The sequence below is a fragment of the Silene latifolia genome, chromosome 1 (assembly GCF_048544455.1).
Source record: "Silene latifolia isolate original U9 population chromosome 1, ASM4854445v1, whole genome shotgun sequence".
Classification (NCBI taxonomy): domain Eukaryota; kingdom Viridiplantae; phylum Streptophyta; class Magnoliopsida; order Caryophyllales; family Caryophyllaceae; genus Silene; species Silene latifolia.
This window is the reverse complement of record NC_133526.1, coordinates 181,519,689-181,538,340: the sequence shown is the minus strand read 5'-3', so window position 1 is coordinate 181,538,340 and position 18,652 is coordinate 181,519,689.

The window sequence follows — 18,652 nt, the reverse complement described above, 5'->3', positions numbered from 1 at the left end:
TGAATCAACAGTTGCTACTTACACAACAATGGTTACTAAAAGCTGTCAAATACCATCATACTTACCCTTCCACCACCTCTGTTTCCCCTTCTACCACCTCTGCTTCCTGCTCTATTTCCTCCTCTTGCAGCATCCCTACTTGATCTTATGGTCCTTCCACCCCTCCCTGTCCTGGTTGGGTGGGCAGTTGCATCATGATGGGCATGGGAGCTTGAGGCAACATTTTCCATATTTTCCACGTTAACAATTCTAGGCCTGCCTCTCCCTCTTTTAGGTTGTGGTTCTATCACTCAGTCCTTTTGTGGACACCTTCTCTTATTGTGCTTGACTTACACACAGAGCAAGTCATCTCCACTCCATGTTTGGTTAGCTTTCCTTTCTTTTTGGGATCCTCATGTGGATCCCTTCTTCTCTTCTTTCTTGGTCTTCCTAATCCAATCTTGATGGGTGGAGGAATCATAGGCTGGTCCACTTTAGGCCAATGTCTCTCTCCTGGACATGGGCCAATTGTCATGTTGTAATGTTTTTGTAATGTTAGAATGGGTAATTGTGTGGTTTATTTTTCATATGGTGATAATGTGCAAAAGTCATATATGTGTAACGTCGACGAAGTAGCATGATCATTGCGACTCTCAACACATAGTATAATCTGTTCGTAATGTCAATATGGAATAAATGTTATCGCCGCGTGTAATGATTATTGTTCGTCTTGAAGGTGAACTTCGGGGACGAAGTTCCTTTTAAGAGGGAAAGAGTAGTGTCACGTGGGAAAATGACAAAATTATGACAATCTCAAAGTATTTTGAGTAGTTGTTTGAGTAATTGTTAATGATTGTTGAATAATTGTTAGCAACTGTTGATTACATTCATCATACTGTTGTATTTCATTTCCGAGTAATTGTTAGCAAAGTTGTTAAGTAGTTGAAGTGTTGTTGCATTGTTGAGTAATATAAATGATTTAAAGGTATTAATTTAAAATGAATGCTATTTTGTCTGTTGTCTAAGTGGTTGATAATTTACTGCTTTTGAATGATTGATAACTAATTGTTGTTGATAAATGGTTGGTGGAGGAGTAACCGGATAGTTGTGTTGGTTTATACTTGTGTAATGAGAGAAATAAATGGAAGTAACGGTTGTGTCGGTTTGTTATCGTGTATAATTCATGTTGATGATTTGATACGAAGCCGTGTTGAGTGATGTGTGCTAAGGCAAATGATGATGATGATGGTTGATGAGCATTTATATTGAGGTGGTATTCATGAGCGGTTGTACTTGTTGTTGTCGGAGTAGGTGGTTTTAGGTTGCCTTAGTGTCTTTCTGCCTTAGGTCATGGGGGAGGATTAGTTGAACTTCGGGGACGAAGTTCTTTTTAAGGGAGAAAGACTGTAATACCCGTCCTTTTAGAGAACCGTTGACCATCGTTGACTGACCTTAGACACCTATCCAGACCTTCGGAAACCTTACGAGTCAACCTTGTGACGTTGTGAGCCTTTGAGTTCGTGTTACTCGATCTAGCGGAGACTACTCGATCGAGTAGCTTAGTCAGTCGATCGAGTAGAGTTCACTTGATCGAGTAAGTTGGTTACTCGATCGAGTAACGTGAGTCCAGCGGGGAAATATAAATCGTGATATCGTGAAACACAAATCATTTCTTCTCCTTCTCTCCTAAACCTAGATGTCGTCATATCACTTCTCCTTCACCATGGTTCATCTCCTTGAGGCCTTTGACAGTGGTTACACCATAGGGATGGGATGCTTAAGTCGGGTAGCGGTCTTGACGCTGGATTTTTTTGTATAGGTATGTTGTTATCATCATCATCGTCTCCCTTGGTTTCAGTTGTGATTATGGTAGTAGTAATAGATGGGTATGCTGGTTATTATAGGTGGTTATGGTGGTTTCTTATTGTCTTATGGTCGTGCGCGGAATCGCTGCCATTTGCTAAAGGTAGGTGCAATGTAAACCCTATGGATAAGCAACAATGCAGCTGGACTTTGCAGGATGCTTTAAAAATATCAAATGACCTTGGAAAATTCTGAAAATTTGTGGGATTTTAATTTGGACATTAATCTAGAACTGAGCCAAGTTTCATGAATTTTGAAGATTCCTAAGTATTTTTAATATTAATAGAAATAGCCTGATATCCTGAGATTCAGACAGACTGGTTCAACTGAGAATGTGACTTGTTTGAGTGGCTCAGAGATATAGCTAAGACCCTAAACTCCCACAGATAATTCACAGGAATTTTAAGATTATAACTTAACAAATTTCAGACTCAAATCCACAGATTGACACATGATTTAAGCTGAACTTTGCTCAACGCAATTAAAATGAACCACAGATGAACACAGGTTCAAATTAATGATGTCAAACTGACTTTGATCAATTAACCACAGAGTTCACAGGTTAATCACCAGGCCAGGTCTCCAAACTACAGTTTAACACAAGTTTGAAAGAAATGAGAGAAGTCTCAAGGCTATTTTTTTCATTCAAAATAATCTGCCTGAAACAGATGAGACACAGGTCCTTATATAGGCCTTGTCTTTGCATTACAATTCGAAACCCTAGCATCCAATGGTCTAGAATTAATCTAAGATGAATAAAAACAACATAAATTATCTTACAAGCTGGTAAATAAAGTGAATAAGTGAAAACAAAAGCAATTGGGGTAACACGGACTGAAATAAAGCATGGTTATAGGCTATGACTGTCAGTTGTCCTCTTGTGCACAGTTTCTGTTTATTTGGTGGCTAGCTGAAAGTCAAGGCTTCTTGTTGCTGCCTATGGCAGGCTTTGTGGAAAAAGTTGCAACAACTCTTTTCAAGGAGCCTTAACAATGCCTCACTAAATAAGGAAATGCTGCTTTATGCTTTAACTTAAACATGTGACTGCCTTGCTTTCATGTTGCTGGAATTTCTGCTGAATTACATTACATTTTAGGATGACTGGTAGGATGCTTAGGGACCTTGCTTGGGCTTTCAGTTGAGGCCTGCTCCAGCTGGCCATATAGGCAGCTGATAACTGGACCTGGTGAATCTCTTGGCTGACTGAGCTGGGAGTGGTTCAAGGGGTGTTGCTGGGACTTGGACTGTGGTCAGGTCAGGATTGGGGGCCCCTGATTCAGCTCCTGCTGCAGCCTCCCCTTCTTGAAAAGGGCTTGACCTCAAGCCTGATCCCCCTTCATCATCAGATTCACCATAGTAAGGACTCAGGTCTCCTATGTTGAATGTGCCATGTACCCCATACTCACCAGGAAGGTCTATCTTGTAAGCATTTGAACCAATTTTCTCAATGACCTCAAAGGGATCCTCTGCTCTAGGCATCAACTTGTTCTTTCTCTTAGCAGGGAATCTCTCCTTCCTTAAGTGGATCCATACAAGATCACCTGACATGAATTCTTTCTTCTGCTTAGGACTCTTGGCCTGTTTCTTATACCTGTCATTGGCCCTTTCAATTTGTTTCTTGACAGTTTCATGGAGCTTCAGCATATGTTCCATCCTTTTCTTAGCATCATAGTTCATTTCTTCCTTAGGTGCACTTGAAAGATCTAAGGGCATCAGAGGATTGATCCCATAAACCACTTCAAATGGACTGTGACCAGTTGCAGATGCAGGAGCCCTGTTGAAAGCAAACTCAGCTTGTGGCAGTCTTAAATCCCAGTCCTTCAAAGACTTGCTAACAATGCATCTCAATATTCTTCCCAGGGTTTTGTTAGTGACCTCAGTCTAGCCATCTGTCTGTGGGTGGTGTGATGTACTGAACAGCAACCTGGTATTGAGTAGCTTCCATAAGGTCTTTCAGAAATAACTCATGAACTTGACATCTCTGTCTGAGACTATGGTCTTAGGGACCCCATGTAGCTTGACAACATTGGAGAAATAAAGCTCAGCAACACTCACAACATCCTCAGTTTTCTTACAGGCTATGAAATGAGCCATTTTGCTGAACCTGTCAACTACAACCATCACTGAGTTATTCCCCCTTGAAGTCCTTGGTAAGGCTATGATAAAATTCATGCTCACATCCTCCCAGGGTTTGTTTGGTACTAACAATGGGGTGTAAGGGCCTCCTTGGAAGGAGCTCTTAGCCTGCTGGCAGATGGAGCATTTTCTAAGTATCACCTAGACATCTCCCATCATTCTGGGCCAATAGAACTGCTCCTGTAAGATATCCAGAGTCTTTTGGACCCCAAAATGACCTCCTAAACCACTGGAGTGGACTTCCTTGATCAGTAGTTCCTTGTATGAACCCCTTGGAACACATAGCTTGTTCCCATGGAACAGGAATCCCTTCTGTAGCAGGAATTTAGTTCCCTGAACCTTAGTTCCTTCTGTTTGAGCTAACTAATCCTCATAGAAATCAGGATCATCTTTGTACAGCTCTTTCATGAACTCAAACCCAAGAACTTTCTGTTCCATGACTGTCAACAATGAATATCTCCTAGACAGTGCATCAACAACAATGTTTTGCTTTCCCTCCTTGTACTTGCTTGAGAATGTGAAGGATTGTAGGAACTCAACCCACTTAGCATGCCTGTGATTCAGCTTGTGCTGGCCATTGATGTATTTCAAAGCTTCATGATCTGAATGCAGCACAAAAGGCTTTGGCTTAAGATAATGACTCCAATGCATAAGAGCTCTGATAATTGCATAGAACTCCTTGTCATAAGTAGAGTAGCTCAGCTTGGCTCCACTCAGCTTCTCACTCAAGTAAGCCACTGGCTTTCTTTCCTGAATCAATACAGCTCCTATGCCAACTCACCTGGCATCACATTCTACTTCAAACAAACAGTTGAAATTAGGTAGCCTGAGAACATGTGCCTCACACAGCATTCTCTTGATCAGGTTGAATGCTTGTTGAGCATTCTCAGTCCATTTGTATTCTCCTTTCTTCATACACTCTGTGATTGGGGCAAAGAACAAAGATCAAGTTCTTAATAAATCTTCTGTAAAAGGAAGCAAGGCCATGGAAGCCTCTTACTTCAGTGATGCTCTTAGGGATTGGCCAAGATTTTATGGCATCAATCTTATCTTGATCCACAGATATTCCCCTCCCAGAGATGATGTACCCTAAGAACTTGATCTCAGAAGCCAAGAAGGTACATTTCTCTAACTTTCCAAATAGCTTGTTGCCTCTCAGGATTTGGAATACTTCCTTAAGATGGCTCAAATGTTCTCCTATGGATTTGCTGTAGATGAGGATATCATCAAAGTATACCACAACAAACCTTCCCAAACAAGGCATCAACACTTCTGTCATTAATCTCATAAAAGTGCTAGGGGCATTTGATAACCCAAATGGCATAACCAACCACTCATAAAGCCCTTGCTTAGTTTTGAAGGCAGTCTTCCACTCATCACCTTCTTTGATTCTCACTTGGTGATAACCTTGCCTAAGATCAATTTTAGAAAAGATCCTGACACCACTTAACTCATCTAGCATGTCATCCAATCTAGGTATAGGGAACCTATACTTGACTGTGATGTTGTTAATAGCTCTGCTGTCAATACACATCCTCCAAGTGCCATCCTTCTTAGGTACCAATAGTGCTGGGACGGCACGGGGACTCAGGGATTCTCTTACAAACCCTTTGCTCATTAGCTCATCAATCTGCTTCTCTAATTTTCTTATAGCATCAGGATCACACCTGTATGCAGGCCTGTTAGGGAGTACTGATCTTGGCACAAGGTCATTCTGGTGCTCAATGCCTCTTAGTGGGGGCAGTCCACTAGGCAATTTAGCAGGGAAGACATCCTTATATTGTTCCAGTAATGGTCTAATCTCTGCTGGCAGTCTATGCTCCACATCCTCATGAATCTCCTTGGACAGCAAGATAAGAACAGGCTGTTCTTGCTGCATTTCCTTGACCATTTCTGCTTAAGATAGAAACAAGACTCCATTGAGTCCATCAGTCACACTTGGACTCCCATAGTTCTTCTGATTAGGTGGTAGAGGGGTCAATGTGATCTTCTTACTACCTTGCTTGAAGGAATAGGTATTGCTCCTTCCCTGGTGGATAGAATTCTTAACAAATTCTCATGGTCTACCCAACAGTAGGTGGCAAGCATCCATAGGGACCACATCACACAAGATCTCATCCTTATAAACATTACCAATTGAAAATGGAACCAGGCATTGTTTATCCACCTTAACTTCTGCTCCCTTGTTTAACCATCTGAGCTTGTAAGGGTTGGGGTGCTCCTGGGTGCTGAGATTGAGTTTATTAACCATGGTGACAGATGCCACATTGGTGCAGCTTCCCCCATCAATGATCAAATTGCATACCCTTCCCTGAATAGTACATCTACTCCTGAAAATGAGGGATCTCTGATCCTCCTCTAATGGTGCTTGTTGAGAGTGAATTACCCTCCACAAAACAAGACTATGGCCTGTATCAGGGTGAGCCAAGACTTGTTCCTGGTTGGGTTCCTTCTCAAGAGTTGTCTCCTCATTCACTGGCTCCTCCTCATACTCAACTGAACCCTCTTTTTCCGACTCTTCTACTTCCATTGCTGTCAATGCTCTCTTGGAAGGACAGTCCCTTGGCATTGAAAGCATTTAATCTTTTTTTGGTTAGAGGTGGGTTGGACTTAGGAAACATGCGTGCCTTCCCCTTGTCTCCTCCAGTTTGGGACACTGGTTTAGGTGTCTCAGTAATCTTAACACCAGTGTAAGGTCTAAAGACAGGCTTGGGTTTAGGAGTAGCAGGTTTAGATTTCCCCATTTTTTCCACTCTGAGTGTCAAGTTTACAACATCATCATAAGACCATAGTGGTTGCATTCTAACCTTAGTAGCAATGTTCTTATCAAGTCCTTCTAAGAACCTAGCAATTCTGTTCAGGCTTCTCATTTATCTCACACTGTAAGGTTAGTTGCTCAAATTCCCTTAAATAGGTCTCAAATGGCCTCTCATCCTGCCTAAGTTTAGATAACTTAATGAACAGATCCTGGGTATAATCCTTGGTAACAAATTTATCCAGCATTTTCTTTTTAAGCTTAGACCAAGATCTATTGGGTTCTTTCCCTTCCCTTAACCTCTGATGTTTAAGGTTGCCATACCACAGTGATGCATAACCCTTTAATTTCAACACAGCAACTTTACAAGCCTTAGCATCATTGTAATTTTTGAATTCAAATATCTTTTCAACATCCCTAATCCATTCTAGTAAGTCATCAGGATCAAGACTACCAGAAAAATCAGGAATTTCTACCTTTAGATGCTTGTCTGCTTGCTCAAGAGCCTCCTCTTGTGTTCTGATGCTTTTCTCAGAGTCTGACTCATAACCAGATAGTGGTTGTCCTCTCCCTGCTCCCATAAAGAAGCCTCTGCCTCTTCCTCTTGGAGGTGGTTGTCTCCTGGGATCATGGTTTGGAAACATCTCCATCACCACATGAACAACATTGAGTAGTGTGTCTACATTTCCTGCAAGTGTTTCTATTCTGGTTTTAATACCAACAAATCTCTCTTCACTCATGGTTGTTTTTGTGTTTTTAATGTAGGTAGGCATAATGATCTCACAGCTTCTATTAACTCAAGACTAACACAAAGGTGGAATTGTGTTAAACCTGAGCTCTGATAACCAAATTTGCAATGTAAACCCTATGGATAGGCAACAATGCAGCTGGACTTTGCAGGATGCTTTAAAAATATCAAATGACCTTGGAAAATTCTGAAAATTTGTGGGATTTTAATTTGGACATTAATCTGGAACTGAGCCAAGTTTCATGAATTTTGAAGATGCCTAGGTATTTTTAATATTAATATAAACAGCCTGATATCCTGAGATTCAGACAGACTGGATCAACTGAGAATGTGACTTGTTTGAGTGACTCAAGGATATAGCTAATACCCTAAACTCCCACAGATAATTCACAGGAATTTTAAGATTATAACTTAACAAATTTTAGACTCAAATCCACAGATTGACACAGGATTTAAGCTGAACTTTGCTCAACACAATTAAAATGAACCACGGATGAACACATGTTCAAATTAATGATGCCAAACTGACTTTGATCAATTAACCACAAAGTTCACAGGTTAATCACCAGGCCAGGTCTCCAAACTACAGTTTAAGACAAGTTTAAAAGAAATGAGAGAAGTCTCAAGGCTATTTTTTTCATTCAAAACAATCTGCCTGAAACAGATGAGACACAGGTCCTTATATAGGCCTTGTCTTTGCATTACAATTCGAAACCCTAGCATCCAATGGTCCAGAATTAATCTAAGATGAATACAAACAATATAAACTATCTTACAAGCTGGTAAATAAAGTGAACAAGTGAAAACAAAAGCAATTGGGGTAAAACAGACTGAAATAAAGCATGGTTGCAAGCTGTCACTGTCAGTTGTCCTCTTGTGCACAATTTCTGTTTATTTGGTGGCTAGCTGAAAGTCAAGGCTTCTTATTGCTGCCTATGGCAGGCTTTGTGGAAAAAGTTGCAGCAACTCTTTTCAAGGAGCCTCAACAATGCCTCACTAAATAAGGAAATGCTGCTTTATGCTTTAACTTAAACATGTGACTGCCTTGCTTTCCTGTTGCTGGAATTTCTACTGAATTACATTGCATTTTAGGATGACTGGTAGGATGCTTAGGAACCTTGCTTGGACTTTCACTTGAGGCCTGCTCCAGCTGGCCATATAGGCAGCTGATAACTGGACCTGGTGAATCTCTTGGCTGGCTGAGCTGGGGGTGGTTCAAGGGGTGTTGCTGGGACTTGGACTGTGGTCAGGTCAGGATTGGGGGCCTCTGATTCAGCTCCTGCTGCAGTAAGTTTTCCAACTCAGTATTGTTGGTTGTCTAGAGTGTCGATTATTGTTGTATAATTGGTTTAGTGTCGTTGTTGGCGGTGTAGATTGGTTATTGCTGACCGTTTTTGTTGTATAATGTGGTTGGTTGTGATTGCTTGTCCATGGTCCGTGAGGTGCGTCCTCGGCTGAGTGGAGCCACTTGCGGGAGTGGCTTAACGCCCTTAATTCGCCCTCTGTGGAACCCACCACGGAGGGGATGTGCACATTAAGGAACATGGGTTGTCGCTCGGATCAGATGAGCGGGGCTTAGGTGAGAACGGCTGCGGTCCCCCACTGGCGGTGTGAATTACTGGTTGCGATCGGTAATTTGGTAGGACTAGACCTTCGGGCAGTCAGAGATATGTGGGTGATTGAAGGAGGTGGTGTATGCGTGATACTGTGTTTGTTGTGTCTGCCTTAATAATGCTCCTCCAGTTACTGACCTTATGTGGTGTTGTTGTGTTGTCTTCTTGTGTTGTGTCTGCCGTGATCCACTATGGTGAGCAGTCAGTCTTAGCAGGTTGATGTCTGGATCATAGCTGGGTACTTGGAGGGACGAGTCTACCACTAGTCTTGGCATAGATAGTTTCACCTAGTTGATAGTTATCACGAGTTGTATCTTTTATTTTGTTTAAATCACTTGTAATTTAATATAACTGTTCTTTTATCGACGTTTGATTATTAATGTTCCTCGGGTAACCAAGATGGTAACGTCCTTATCTGCTAGGGAATGTCTTGTTAAGGCTCCTTTGTAGATGGGGGTGTTACAACTTGTTAAGGCTCCTTGGTAGATAGTTTCAACTTACCAATCATGTTCTGCCCGCACGCTTTTATTCTATAACTTTTCGTAACAAAATATATATGTATGTATACATCAAATGCAAACAATTTATTCACATGTTACTAAAATAACAACATTATAAAAAATTCACTTCCTTCATATAAACATGCTTAAATCAGAAATCATACTCTTATGCAACATTACTTCACCTTTTCCACCAAATCATCCATCATATACTTTATCCAGCATATGCATATGAAATAACAGTAAACAAGTAGCTTAACCACTAATCATATTACCATATATGATTACTTTCATCCTTTTCACCACATCCTCCATTCAACCACATACCATTCATCCAACAAATTCATATATATATATATACACAAGTAAATACAACGATCCCATGACACCCCATAGTGACCGTTTTAAAGTTGTAGTGCGAGTTCGCGACTTTAGGACATCTCTCAAGTCTTTGCATTAGCTCCTAACAACTCCTACCCGGGTTCATTTTAATTTGACTCTCTATATTCATTGGGCTCATTAGTTACAGGTTCCAAAATCGTCGCTCTGATACCACTTTGTAACACCCCCATACACCAAGTGCCTTACCAGGACCACCTAATGTATGAGAATGCTACCATCTCGGTTACCCGAGGCAATGTATATCCAATAGACCATAAAGAAACATACTTAAATACGTGAAATAGTTTAAGTGATTACAATTCCAAAACCAAACTGTAAAAGAAATACAAATATTCTCAAAAACCAAACAACTGAAAAGTAAACTAAGTTCATGACACAGCGGAAGACTCTAAAGACATGTGATGACTCCATCCCAGCTATCTCTCGCGCAAGCCATCTCATACCTGCTCAATAACTGGTCACCACTCCCGAATGGATCACCACAGTTTTCAAAACATTTAAACGGGGTATTACACAATATATAAGATACGACACACACATTACCCAAACTCCGTCACAACTCCACACACCTGACTACTAAGTGTGTAGTCCTGCCAGAATACACATATCTTTACTGTCTATTAGTGGATTAAGACGTGCTATTACTCGCATTTTAACCACCTTCATAATCATGTCAGTCACTAGAGCTGGCCTGAGTAAGCATCCATCAACTCTAGCTTTGTTCCTCTGCAACCAGATGTGGTAGTAGGCTGCAAGAACAGCACACAAAAGCACACCCGTCTTCAACTGAGAGTGTTGCCCTGTCCCTAGCATCTGGAAAAGATTAGTTGCAGGTAGGGGAACACCCAACAGTTTGGCTAAGTTATCAAAAATCTTCCCGGTATATTCACATGTTTGAAACAAATGAGTATGATTTTCTATTCCTCTGCCACTGCACAGAGCAAGCAGTCAGTATCAGTAGCAATTCCTAGTGCAAGCAGATTCTCCTTGAGCAGGAGAGCCTCCCTAGAAACGAGCCATCCAATGAATTGATGCTTATGAATACACCAAGAGTTCCAGAGCTGTTTATGCCAAGACACAGTCTGAAACTTCATTCTGAGTAATTCATAACCACTTTGGATTGTATACCCCTTAGTATCCAAAGTCCATTGTCCATTCGAGTAACCGGCAGCTAACTTGTCTTTAATCTTGCAAATAGTTGTCTTAGTTAGTTATTAATTTAGTTAAATAGTTTAATATCAAACAATTTCATGATTCACCTAGCAAACTTATAATTTAAGACAAAACTAGTACTCAAACTTGATCTCTTTGTGGTTCGACCTCGACAACCCTACTACATTAGTTGAGTAAATTTGTTTGATTGGGGGAGCGTGACAAACCCCACTATCATCCGTTCGCTTCCGTCGTTTGTTTACTTATTTTCTTTTAGGGTCTATCAATTATTTATTTACCTTTCTATTTTGAGAATATTTTTCATGGGTAATTTGATCACCCACAAACTTTCTTATCCACTTGTCATTCAATAACCATATCTACAAATGGTTCTCTTCAATATTGTTAATCTTTGTGTTAAAAGCACATGTAAATAAATGATTGGACATAGGGAGTAAAAGGTTCTCACTATTATGAAGCTAACCACTAGAGGAAAGAAATGGCGCACGAATTGCTTGATTCCTTTGAGAAACCAAAGAGTTATGGGATTTTGAAGTGAGGCATTTTTTTTTTAAACAATGATTGAAAAAGAGGCAGTTGAATGAAGAAAATAAACGTAATGTCCAGTTGAGATTTTACGACTCGTATCTCTTAAAGAAAAAAAAAAGTAAAATAATCATGAAGCATTAAATAAATTTAGTGCGTGGAATGTCTTAGGTCCCGTGCTTTTAGACTTATTTTTACTTAATTTAAGTTAAGTTCAGCAAAAATAGGTCAAGTTCAGAAAAGTTCAGCAAAAATAAGTTAAGTTCAGTAAAAATAAGTTAGGTTAAGTTCAGCAAAAATAAGTTAAGTTAAGTTCACTAAAAATAAGTTAAGTTCAGCAAAAATAAGTTAAGTTAAGTTCAGCAAAAATAGGTCAAGTTCAGAAAAGTTCAGCAAAAATAAGTTAAGTTCAGTAAAAATAAGTTAGGTTAAGTTCAGCAAAAATAAGTTAAGTTAAGTTCACTAAAAATAAGTTAAGTTCAGCAAAAATAAGTTAAGTTAAGTTAAGTTAAGTTCAATAAAAATAAGTTCAGTTAAGTTCAACAAAAATAAATAAAGTTACCCAAGATGTGTGAGTCTAGTGGAATTCCAGGGTAACCTCAAAGCCTCTTAAGGAGGAATTGCGAGGTCCTGGGTTCGATTCCCTAGATGAACACTTTCCTGGGGACCTGACGCCCGGAGAGGGAATAATCCCCGCGGGAAAGAACTCACATGGTACAGGCGCCTAGCAGGGTGGGGTCCTGTATCCGGGGAGGATCCAACCTCCTCGTCGTCAAAAAAACAAAAAAAAAAAAATAAATAAATAAAGTTCAGAAAAAATGAGCTATCTTAACTATAAAACTCCAGTCCGTTTTTCTTAAGACCATTGCTTTTGGTCTGAAATAAGACGGGTAACATGTCATCATTTTACAATAAAATGTTGTTATTTTCTGATAACATGTTACCATTATTGTTCACATCATTTTCAGGGTAAAAAATGACATATCTAGTCATAACATTTTGTGAATTAATTGGTTACATTTTCTTAAAAAATGACAACATTTTATCCGTCTGACAAATAAGACCAAAAGTGTCCGTCTGAAACAAGAATTTGTGATAAAACTCATACTCGTTTTATAGTATTGACGAGTTTGAAAAAGTTTAACGATTTTCACAAATTCTCTTGTACGACCGTCTCATGTGCGACCTTTTTTTAAATAGTGACCAATCGCATAAGATAATTACTATTTGCCAAAAAGTAGTTACTATTAACCAAAAGGTGGTCACATTTTCAAAAATACACGGAATAAGACCGTTACATAGGATAATTCTCGTACGATTTTTATTAACATCAAAGCAAAAAAACAAGACATTAATTATTTTTTTCTAAATATTATACTCCCTCCTATTCTCGATAATTGTCACTATTGGGAGTTGGCACAAGAATTAAGGAATGAAATTAAATAAAGTGAAGTATTGTTGTGGGATAAGGTAATTGGAGAGAGGAAATGTATTATGGGGTATTATTGTGGGTGTGGTAATTAAAATAAGGAATGAAATTAAATAAGGTAAAGTATTGTTGTGGGGTAAGGTAATTGGAGAGAGGAAATGTATTATGGGGTATTATTATGGGTGGGGTAATTAAAGTAATTATTGTTGTGCTTTGAGCTGATTAAAATAAGTATAAAACTTTACTAAAAAAAGGGGAAAATGAGACATTATTGTGAATAGACGATTATGAAAAGTGGGACATTTATGTAGAATAGGAGGGAGTTAAGTTCCGAAAATATAAGTTAAGTTAAGAAAAAATAAGTTCAGTTCAGCAAATATAAGTTAAGTTAAATTCAGCAAAAATAAGTTCAGAAAAGTTAAGCAAAAATAAGTTAAGTTCAACAAAAATAAGCTAAATTAAGTTCAACAAAAATAAGTTCAGAAAAGTTAAGTAAAAATAAATTAAGTTAAGTTCAACAAATATAAATTCAGAAAAGTTAAGTAAAAATAAGTTACGTTCAGCAAATATAAGTTAAGTTTAGAAAACTTAAGCAAAAATAAATTAAGTAAAAATAAGTCCAAAAGAACATGCCCTTACCCAAGAATTATTGGAGAGTTGAGACAACTCAAACAAGAATTTTGGATAAACAACAGTAATTATCAAAATTCACAAACTCGCCCCCATCAAAATTCACGACCGTAGTTCTCAAAGAAAATGGAACAAATTAAGCAAAGCGTTATTCATAAAATGTGATTTTTACAGCATATTAATAATGATATTCTATGTACTTATGATGGTACTGATACTTCAGTTGGCATTTCATCAGCTCTGGCTTGAACGAAGACACTTTGGTTTGCTGATCCAGGACCACAGATTAGAAAATTGGTCATTAGCGAATCTTATACATTTTGATTTGCTGATCAAGGACCATAGTTTAGATAAATGGTCATCAGCGAATCTTACAAGCATCGGACTCCAGATGATCAACTTTCCAAAGAAGGGCACAATGGTCAACATGACTAATCTCTTGTGCATAAAAATGATGAGCAAAGTGCAGATAACACAAGTGGAGATAGCAATGGCAGGAACAATTGATATTGTCGTCACATATAAACCCATCATAAACGACACAATTGTTGCATGAAATGAAGTTTGTAGTAAAAACACACTTACGTCTAGAAGTAAGATGGACTCTTTTTTGTTGACTGTTGTCATGATCCATAAGAGACAAAAGAGGACCATCACTGATGAGCACATCGCCAGCACGTCAGCCATCATGAACACTTGAAATGCCGCATATTTTAAGAGGAGAGGGGTTCCGTTACTGCTTTCTAACCCGCCTGGCACAGTGAATGCTGCGGTGAACGTTATAGTGGCTAATAAAGCTGATATTACACCTATTGTGTTTGCATATTCTTCAATCTTTATTGTTGGGACGCCGTACAAACTTCGATATCCATATAGCGAGATTCCATTCGTGGATAGGAATTTCTCAAACTAGGTGCCCACAAAAATCAAAAGGTTACGATTCAAGGGGAAATGGAAAATACGTTGGCTTAAATCAAATAAGCACATTACACACACCATGTTTTTTTTTTTTTTTTTTTCTAAACTATCCGGTAATCCGAACCACATTGGGCCGACTAATTCGGATTTCGGGGCGTGTCCCAGGATACGGTATTTAAACCCCCTCCCAATCGCAGTTGTGGGGGATGGATCCGCATACCTCCCTACCAAGCGCAGCCCCATGCTACCACTGCGCCAACCAACGATTGGTACATTACACACTCTATATATGTAGAGTACTGATTAAGTAGTTGGAGTAGATCACTTAACTAATCAATAAAAAAAAGATTGGACGCAGTCCCTTAAAGCGTTGGCCAAACCAATTCAAAAATCGTTGTGTTTATCTCTCGTTACTTTAAATTCCATTGTAATTAGTTTACTTGTTCTTCATTTGCATTTTCCTTTAACAACAATCCTGAATACTGTTACTCTATATCTGTAGCTTTTACTTCATTTGCTAAGACAAATAAGTAACAGTCAGAACAACTGTTATTTCTAGCGTCAACATTCCTTAACAAGGTGATACATCCCCCCTACTATTAAGAAAATAAAAATTCTCTTAGTTTTCCCTCCAAAAGCATCTAGCTAAATAAGGTAATAAATAAAATTTTCTTTCATTATATTATTATATTTTCAACAAATATATTCTTATAAATAAACTCTATTTTTTAAAATAAATTCATAATTATGATTTTTTCATTAAAATAAAATAAAATTGATATTAAATTATAAAGTATAATTTGCTAAATTTTTCAGTAATGCAATAATTACTAGTTTTACACCCGTGCAAAAAAAATGCACGGGTCGTAACAACAGATGTTAAGTGTTCAATATCGTAATAATATAAATTGTCCATAGAGACGGTATTGAATTTAATCGGGCCTCTTATTTATTATTGTAACCACATATAATGAATTGAGCTTCTTTATTCAAATGTTAAATTCAAATGACGGTATTGAAATTGTAAATATGATATTGTAGATGCCTGATTACTAAATAAATGTTTTTGTCTCATAATAATGCTTTGTAAGACTTCTGTTTTTTTTAAGATAAGAAAATTAGTGCTGGTACTTTTTTATAATCATTAAAATCTTTACCATGTGTATTTTTTTAATATTATAATTATATGAATCTTTTTCAAATTTTGCTAAATTTTGTATATTTCTTAACATTATGAATTATAATTATATGAATGTGCTTTAATTCATATCGAGACTTGCATTTTTTTTGTATAGGAATGTTATTTGGGTACCTATCAATAAGAAAACCAGTACAAATAATTTGTAATTTCATTCATTTTGTATTTTTTTTAATTGTTTTCGTTCAGATGTATTCCTAACATTTTAGGAAAATATATAAGTATAATATGTATATGTAATTATAAAAAAAGTTAAAACTAAAATTAAAATATCGTAAACTCAGTAGTTTGAAAAGGAGTAAAAGAAAAGCAAATAAAATGAAATATAGGAGAGAGGGTAATTAAATGTGTAGGATGAACATGGGGGGCCCTACCTTAATTTTTTTTCTTTTTAATCCTTAAAAACCATGGACCAATAGGAGAGCTTTATTGGCTTCAACTTTTATAGATAAAGGATTATTGTAGAGAATAACTTGACATATACTTACTATTAGCTTCGTGACAAAAAAACATTCACTAAAAAAAAAATTCAAAACTTAAATATTTTTTTTATTAGCTTTCCATTTCAATTTTTTTGTTTCATATCAAAATACAATGGAATGAACTGATACAAATTAATGAGGTGCAAATTTTAAAAGTATAAATCCTCCTATATACTAAGAGAATACAACTTCTCTAAAGTTTTCCCTCCAAAGTGCTCAAACTTATATGGAAACAAATTACATTTTCATTTATTAAACTAATTTTCCATTTAAAATAATCTATATATAAAAACTGTATTTCCTATTACTAACTTCGTGACGAAAAAAGATTGTTTTAAAAAATTTGATGTAGTTAAAATATTTCCATAAAAAACAGAATTCATGGAATTTCAATTCTTTTGATTAATTTTAATATTAGTTATTTTTTATAAAAATTTGCGAGATATAAATCTAAAATCTATAACTAATACACTAAAAATTAGAAGACCTATATTTACCGCGCATTTGCGCGAGATCTACACTAGTTTCTAATTACTTAATTTATTTGATGTATCCATTTATTTCTTATATTATTATTCAACTTATTTTAAAGTAATAAAGATTTAGTTAAAATTTTTAAAATAGTAACTAATTCACCCCTCCCCTTACATATTTGAAATCTTAAACTCTTCATAGTGGATTAATGGGGACAATAATACTATAGTGTTGGCGATAACTATAGTAGTTAATTGTCTAGGGAATAACATTGGATTTTCATATTGTTTTACTTAGCTTGTTAAATTTAGAAAGACGGCAGTAAATTCTGATATAAATTTAGAGGACAGAGCGAAAATAAAAATGGAATAAAGGAGGTATCATGTAGTTGTAGTTATAATGAGTTGTTGTTACCTCATAGGGAAGATGTTCAGCTGATCCAATCAAATTATAACACGAAACACCCTCCTTGTTTTCTATTGACAATAACCAATCATATTGTTTTGCTACACTCCAATCCGCGGTAAAAATTTCCCAGTTTTCAAGGAAAAATAGTGCAAAATCAAATTGTCGATTTGCAATAGCAAGATGCACCGGCGTGTTTCCATCCTTGTCCTTGCTTTGGATTAGTCTCATAGCATCACGACTATTGTCTTCTGGTGAAACTATTTTTCGGGCTGTATCAAGCATCAACTGAAAATCAGTAATTTCTACCCCGCCAACAAAATTGTCAGCTGATCCAAAATTTCTTTCAAGGGGTTGAGATACCAACAAATGCCATAATGTCCTCCCTTTAAAATCAGCAATTTCTACGCAGTCGGGGTACTCTTGATGGAGTACCTTAATCATGGGCAGGCTACAATTTAGAACTGCGGTTAGTAGAGGAGTAAGACCATCCTCATCTTGCATATAAGCTTGATCACAATTTCCGATGATCAGGCCCCTTAACAATTTGCCAGCTTCATCTATCTGATATGCAAAACCTAAAATAAAAATTTCGAAAAATTAGCAGGGAGTAGATGAAGAGAGGTCTGATTGCGGTCAAATATCGCCAACACAAATTCTCATATTAAACTGTTGATGTATCTCAATTGTATGAAATTCTCGAAAAAGATACTTACGGATGCGTTTGTACAAGTAAGGGAGTAGATGAAGAGAGGTCTGATTGCGGTTATTGACGTAGCCAGCCACGTTCTCATCCAGCTCAAGCAATTTCTTAGTTGACTTAAAATTTTGTGCCCTAACTGCAACATGAAGTGGCGTGTCACCTTTGGCATTCTTAACTTCCAACGGCGATAAATGGAGCTTAACTCTAGCATCACCTCTGCCCTCTTCTCCTACCTTCTTGTAATACTTACTGAAAAGTTTCTCTAGTAATTCCTCTGACCACTGATAATTTTTGCTTCTCTTGCTCACCAGGATATGAAGAGGGGTATTGCCGTTACGGTCCTGTTGACTCAAGAGTGAGGGTAGTATTTCTACTGCTCGTCTGATGAAATCTTGAGCGAGTGTCCTATTTGCGTATCTATAAATGTGTGGGAATTTCATTAATAAATGAAGGATGTTGCCGCCCACGGCCGTTTCCGAAAATAATAAATTGTTTCCTCTGGAAGCCAGTTGTTTTTCAAGGAATGGTATATTTCCTTCTTTTGCAGCTATTCGTACTTCTTCTGTCAATTTTTGCGGTCTCTCAGTAATTATCATCTATTTTTAAAAATTGAACCAAAGATAAGAAACATTGTGAGTCGCACCGCAGTAAATTACTCTTGCGAGTTACTGAATTGAAATAAACTTGAGTGAATCTAATCAACCTTTTTTTTTTTTTGG